At 53.2% G+C, this 6786-nt stretch overlaps 1 protein-coding gene across 5 annotated transcripts in view; it reads right to left on the reverse strand.

The window, feature by feature from the left end:
• Window positions 1-6145, reverse strand: part of RNF152 (ring finger protein 152) — an 80260-nt gene extending 74115 nt beyond the window's left edge. Inside the window, exons 1-3 of one of the 5 annotated variants that reach the window (XR_005022606.1) lie at window positions 5748-6145; window positions 4491-4614; window positions 2823-2987 (exon numbers count right to left, since the gene is read on the reverse strand). The gene's annotated coding sequence lies outside the window, so the exon portion shown is untranslated. Of the gene's footprint in view, window positions 1-2822; window positions 2988-4490; window positions 4615-5747 lie in introns of those variants that run through there. The other 4 variants (XM_036874627.1, XM_036874626.1, XM_036874629.1 and 1 more) reach the window with 4 other exon arrangements.
• Between the last annotated feature and the right edge of the window lie 641 nt (window positions 6146-6786).

The raw sequence follows: 6786 nt of genomic DNA on the forward strand, positions 1-6786 counted from the left end.
GTAGGAGTAAGATGGGGATGGGGGAGCAGAAAGAGAAAACACAAGCACAGAACACTGTGTTCGGAGACTCCATTTCCTCACGACTTCCTCTCCACCAGCAGTACATCTGCATTTGATCAATCCCTTCCTTGCACGAAGTCTGCTCCCCCAGGAAGCCCATGTGATGTTACAATAATAACCTTTACCATGCAGGATGTTGCAATGAGTTTCATCCATGCAGGAATTAATAAATCAAGTGGTGAATAAGGCATCCTTTCCTACTCAGTCCCTTGACTCCCAGCAGCTCGCAGGTACCACACCCGCCCGCCCCCCTCCCCACCCTCCACCCCCACACAACTCCGCAAGGAATGTGCTCCAAGGCCTGCACAGCCACATCAGGTCTCCGCCAGGAAATCCCAGGCCTCAAGAGCTACCCAAAGGAAATGCAAATCGCATATACACTACTTGAGGCCTCCCTCCTGAAATCTCACAATGACAGTAAATCAACTGGAAATAGAAAATCCTTAACCATAAAACAAGTACTTGTTTTATCCTGGAACATACAGTGTAGCTCCCAAAGCCCTGAGGGAAGGATCAGGAAAACCAACACATTCCTTCCTTCCTTCCGGCTTCCAGGACATTGCGACCGGCAGTGCCAGGAACCACGTTCCCTCCACAGGGGTCTTCTACCTAGATGGCCAACTTCACTATGAAAGTAAAATGGTAAGAACTCAGAGGCCAAAAAAAATATAGACATGTATTTTGGAGCTTCCCAAAGATATTTCAAGACCAGTCCCTCCGGGCTTAATTTTCTCCCTCTCTCAGTTTGCGCCTTGCCCTGAATTAGTACCTGGAGGTCTTGGATGGGCTGCATCTGATCTCTCTGCCGGTTTCTCAGCTGCTCATCTCCACCTCAGAACTCCTACGGGTGCAATACTTTGTCACTCAAAGAAAGCTGGACTAGGGGGCAGCCTCTGGACTCTTAGGCCAACACTGAGGTCCTCTGGTCACTGACTCAGAAGCTAGCAGTCAGTTTACCATATCACCTGCCTACGGAGAGCTGTCTGTAAAAATGACTTCAACAAGGTGATTACTGACCCAGAAGCCATACTCTTTTGTTCAATTCCATACTTATGCTAAAGGTACATATCAAATCCTAAACGTTCTAATCCATGCACGCATTTATCACAACAAAGATTATTTGTGTGACCAGCACTCTGCACAGCAAAATCTCTCAACAAGCCACCAGCCGCTTAATCCACAGCCCCTCACAACGTCTATTCCACAGAACCCAACTATTTTTAGGGAGGGTGCGGCAAGGAAGGCTTTAAAACTTACCACCCTCATAGCCACCCTGGCTGCTGATGAAAGTTTGAATGTCCCAGAACTCTCAGGTGTTCCATTAGCCCTATGACCAGAAAATACGTCTTGTCCAAATTCCTTTTTCTAATATCAAAGCAATAAGAGGATGACCCCAGACTACCCCACACATCCCCTGCCCCCTCTAGGTCTTATCTGCCGTGTTGGCTGAGGGAGGCCACATCCTGGGTGACGCTAGGCCCACCATTGTTCTTTTTCTACCCTGGGCTGCTCAAACTCAGGAAGTCTTAGACAAGAGGCAGACAGTGAGGGAGAGGAAGTGTGTAATCAACACCTCTCTATTATATAATGCTAAGCACAGAACCTCCTAGAACCAGCCTTGGAAACATCTCCCGGCCTATCACTTCAGAAAAAAGAACTACTCAAAACAGGCAAAAAGAGAAAATAATTATCATTTTTTATTTGATGACAGGTGTGCGGTCATATTAGCAAATATAATACCAACATATTAGTAACGAACAGGTTGGAGTAGGACAAGATTCTTTAAGAGACGTATCATTTGTTCATTCAATCCATACTCGTATAACACTCAATGCGCTAAGCTAGACCCCATAGGAACACACTAGGCCACATCACTTGTGGAAGGTCATTAGTGCTACTCACCTATATCCGGTTTTCCCTTTTTCAGTACAAGAAATATCAGATTGTGGTTAAATGGGGTCATAGGACTAGTCTGGTGAAGCAACATAAGTCACTTCCGGGTCAGATCATGTCATTTTGGAGCAAGATCCTCTGGAGCTTCCTCTCCCATGCTGCAGTGATCTTGTGACCTTGATCACACGTCAAGATCACACCTCCACCAATTTGGGTCGTTGCATGACTAAGATGAGCAGGGCCCACCTGCTGACCGTGTTGGACACACAATGTGGGAAAGAAAGAAACCGGGCCACTGAGACCCAGAGGTTATTTGTTACGGCAGTATAACCTAACCTATCTTGCTGATACATCACTGCTTAAAAAAGAGAGAAATCTGCAGACGTCCCCCTCCCATCTGTTTTCTAATTCAGAAAAGCAGAATTTATTTCAAAATTCAAGTGCAGCAGGGCCTGAATAATGCGTTGAAATGTAGAGGGCGCCAACAGGATAGACAGGTCTAAACAACTCAGAGAATAAGGAATGAAAACAGAATAACCTCTCAACGACGGTGAAATCTACCCATTCATGTGGAATTCAGCAGCGGAGTTTAAAGACTATGAAGAAAAGGTCACCTTCTGACAACAGGTCCAGACATTTGTGAAGCAGTGAGCACCCTAATGAAAGAGGCATTCAAGTAGAGGCGGGATGATCATAAGCTGCCTCCTCAGAAGTCCAATACCCCCTCTTTGTTCCTCTCTCTCTAGCATCCACTGCACCTAATTAGTCAGGTCTTCATTTCTCCATCACCCCAGAAGCTCTCGGAAGGTGGTTCACCTTTGTGTCTCCACACCCCGCCCCAGCCCACCCCTTGGCAGCTATCAGAGAACCCAGTGTCTATCAGGTGCTCCATAAACATCTGCCAAATGAATTAAATGAACACTGTAGAAAGGACTCAGCTCTGGTGGAAAAGGTCGGTCTCATCACCTCTAGGGCTCCTTCAACCTAAAACTAAAACACACTACTGCCGACATCTGGGAGTGGGAAGCATCCACCTAAAAGAACAAATTAAACATCAATACAACACTTGATTAGGATTTATTACTAGACACAATTGAAAACCACATTGAAAGCTAGCCCTGCGCTACGGCTATCTTTGTTCTTGGACGTGCATTTACATGTGCAGGCAGCTGTTTTCCCATGTGGAATTTTGTGAGTGAGGTATTTATTTTTTCTATTTAAAACATACACACACACACACCCTTTGTTTCTATTGCATTATTACACTCCCTATTATCCCATCACGTGGCTTCCCCTCTTGCAGGAACACAGCACACACCCTGCATTATTGCTGACATAAAAACCACTTGTCAAAATACCTCTACCGTAGCCCCACTACAAAGCTGATCTTTCCAAAGCACTGGTCTTTGTTTCAGCTGGGACAGGTTGATAACTCATCTACTTTTCCTAGTGATACTTGAATGCTCTGAGTCGAAGAATAAATGCCAGCATCACTGATGTTTTGTTAAAAGTCACGTTTCCAAACAAAACTACCCTAAAGGGGAATGACAAATCTTTCAAGTTTTTAAATTTTATTTTTTAAGGGATTTGGGGAAAAAAATGGTGAAGGGAGAATCTGCCCCGGATACCATGCTGTTGCTATAGTGCAAGAGACAGCACACTGGCCTCTGGTCCTCAGCCATCCCTTCTTCCTGCAAAATAAAACTTGAGTCTATGTCCATACACATTCTTCTTCCCTGCTTCTCGTGTAGGACACCATGACTCTGTCCTCTAGGAGACAACACCAACACCAGGTGTCCTGATCCATCTGAAGGTTAGGCTTTCACTGAGCTTTATCAAGATAACCCCAGACCTGGTTAGGTTGCCATCAAAACAGAACTATCCTTGGAAAGAAAAGAATAATGGGCCAGAGTTTTTGGAAAAGAACCGACACCTAAAGATAAAATGCAGACCGAGGGCCTAATGGTTCATGGCTATATAAATGGAAGCTTAACTGAAGCTCCATTTTCTGCTCCCCCAACTGTCCTCCCTCCCGCCTCCCAGTAACTTACTTCTGCACATCCCTCCTGATACTGTGAACACTATTACAATAAAGAGAGGGGGGGGGAGAGACAGTGTTTCATAAGAAGGTGAACAATTAGGACATTTGACCAATACCTTTTCGACAAATGATATCCCACCTACAGACTGAAGCCAAAATGTATTACTACAGATAAGAAAGCAGACACATATCCAAACCCCACATTCAGATACAACTGCCTATGTGTGGATTATATCAAAATTCCCCTCAAAGGGAACCAGGTGGAATTTATACAACCCCAAACGCAGCCTGCCCTCAATGACTTCTTCACAAGGAAGGTTTCAAGTCATTTGCAATTTCTTTCTTTGAATCAGGAGTTTCAGCAGCCCCTTCTCCTCCACACAGATAGGAATGCATGGTGTGATGCAGAAACCACCCAAACAGCCCCCCTGCAAACGCCCGTTGACCTAAATGACCCAGAGACACCCAGGAGGCTCCCCAGATGATCGGTGGTTACCTGAGTCTGTCACCGACTCCCTTTCACCCCTTTCTGCGTGATGACATCAAGTGGAAATGGTACGCGTTTGGGAGGCAAGAGGCTGACAAGCAGGCAGCACAACTGAGCCCGAGCTTTGTTCAGCCTGCAGTGAAATACATGCAGTGAGGGTTAGATACGCGCAGCAAAGAAACCCAAACGACCTCCCGGGCAGAGCGGCGGTGGCGGAGCGCGTGCGCTCGGGGAGGTGGAGGAAGGCGGCGGAGGTGTGGCGGGCTGGCGGGCCGCTGAGGGGCGTAACGCTTCCTAATCGTCTCCACGGGACAAATCACCACCTCCCCGACTCCTCCGCAGTCTCCCCCGCCCCTAAGTTATCCTCTGGTTGTGGAGCCTCCACTGGCGACGGTAATCCCTCAGAAAGAAAGAAAAACGAGAAGGCACAGCATAGCACCGTGGAGCACAGGCGAAATATCCTAGGTAAACCGGGTTATGTGGGAACGCGGGGCGCCCAGAGAGACACAGCAGCGCTGCGTCCGCGAGCATCCTTCTTTCCGACGCCCCTGTCCGCCACCTCATCAAGTCCCGGTCACTCTGTTTTGCCGATTTCTCTACTCTCTCCAAAACCTTGCGGCGCTGCCCCCAGCCTAGGCGGGACTGGGGACCGCCGCCTCCGGAGCAGCGTCCCACGAGTCCAGCCTGCTTTGTGCTGCCGCTGCCCTCCCAGGAGCGAGCGCCCCGGACGCGTGGGTGCTCACAAAAGACCCCCAACATCTGGCCCTCCACTAAGCTCTCTCCTCCCCGGAGGGGCCCGGGGACCGCAGAGACAACTTCCGGGGAGGGGGAGGGGGAAGCGCTCGACAGAGGCCCTGCCAGGGGCCCATCCCGGGGGGCGCGCGCGGCGCGGGCACGAGACCGGCTCCCTCGGACAGGAGCTCCAGAGGGCATCCGAGGACTCGGCGGAGCCGCCGACAGCGCCGCTCCCGAGCCCCAGCCGCGGGCGCAGCTCCGCCGGCGTTCGCGAGAGACGCAACTCCAGGGACCCCCTCCCTCGCGCCCCGGGGCTGCCTCGCCGCGCCCCGGGCCCCGCTCCCCGCGACCCCTGCGGCCCCGCCACCCTCCTCCACAGTCCAAAAGGTGCCCCCTCCACCCACCAGGCGGCACCTCCCCTTTCCAGCTTCCCTAGCTCCGGGCGCGGCCGCCGCGGGGGCGCAGACATCCCTTCGCGCTCCTCTCCCGCCTGCGACCCAGGAGGGACAGAGCCGAGAAACCGAAACTCACCGACCTGTCTCCGCGGCGGGCTCCGGCGCTCCCTACAGAAGCGGCGACGGCGGCGGCGGCGGCGGCGGCTGCAGCAGCATCGCCGGGGGGTCCCGGCGCGCCCGCCACCCGCTCGGCCAGACGCGCGCCGAGGGCTGCGGGGCGGGCGCGGGGAGCGCGGCAGCGGCGGCGCCCGCAGCCCCAGCTCCCTGCTTAGACCCTCGGGAGGCGCCCCACCTGCCCGGCCGCCCTCCGCGCTCCCAGTCGAACACCGCCGCCAGGCGCTCGGCTCGGAGCGGGAGCTTTTTGTGTCACCGCCCAGACTCGGGCACCGAAAGGGGTGGGGGCGAGAGGCCGGGCTCCGCTCCCCGCGGCACCGCCCCTCCCCGGCGGCTCCACCTCCCACCCCCCTTCCCTCCCACCTCCCCGCTGGTCCAGGACTTCTGTCTGTCCGTCCTGAATCGCAAACCACCCACGGGCTGAGGAGCCGCCCACCCTCCCCCGCGCGCTCCCTCGGCCTTGCCTCCAAGTGCCCGACCTCGGCCGGGACCTCGACGTTGTCCCCTCCACGGCGCGCGAGTGGGACCCGAGCTGGAATCAGGTGTGAAAGGAGGCCGAGCTCAGCCGGCAGGAGTGCGGGGCTGAGGCAGGGGCAGAGGCCGGCGGGCACCAGTCTGCAGCTCGGGACCTGGGGACCGAGCGAGGGGGGAGTCGAGATCGTCACGTTTCCAGAAACTGCCCTGGGTCCGCGTCACCGCTGGTACTTTATGGCTGCCCCTAAGAGTTCATGTGGTCCAGGCAGGGCGGGGTCCTGCTTTGGCGGAGGGGAGGATGCGTCCAAAGAAGCCTGAATGACACCCCACCACCTGGTTCCCTAGGATGGGGTGCAGGGAGCAGGGACAGGGAGGGGCCAGTCCTGAGGGTTACATGGCAGTGCGAATCCCCGGGACCTCGGAGCCCACCCTATTCTCCACCTTGAAACCGAACTCCTACCTTAGGGACATGCTTAGAATGTCTAGTTCCTCCAAGAAAATCTAGGCGTGGCTCTTGTGTTAACTGC

Source organism: Balaenoptera musculus, chromosome 14 (assembly GCF_009873245.2).
Source record: "Balaenoptera musculus isolate JJ_BM4_2016_0621 chromosome 14, mBalMus1.pri.v3, whole genome shotgun sequence".
Classification (NCBI taxonomy): domain Eukaryota; kingdom Metazoa; phylum Chordata; class Mammalia; order Artiodactyla; family Balaenopteridae; genus Balaenoptera; species Balaenoptera musculus.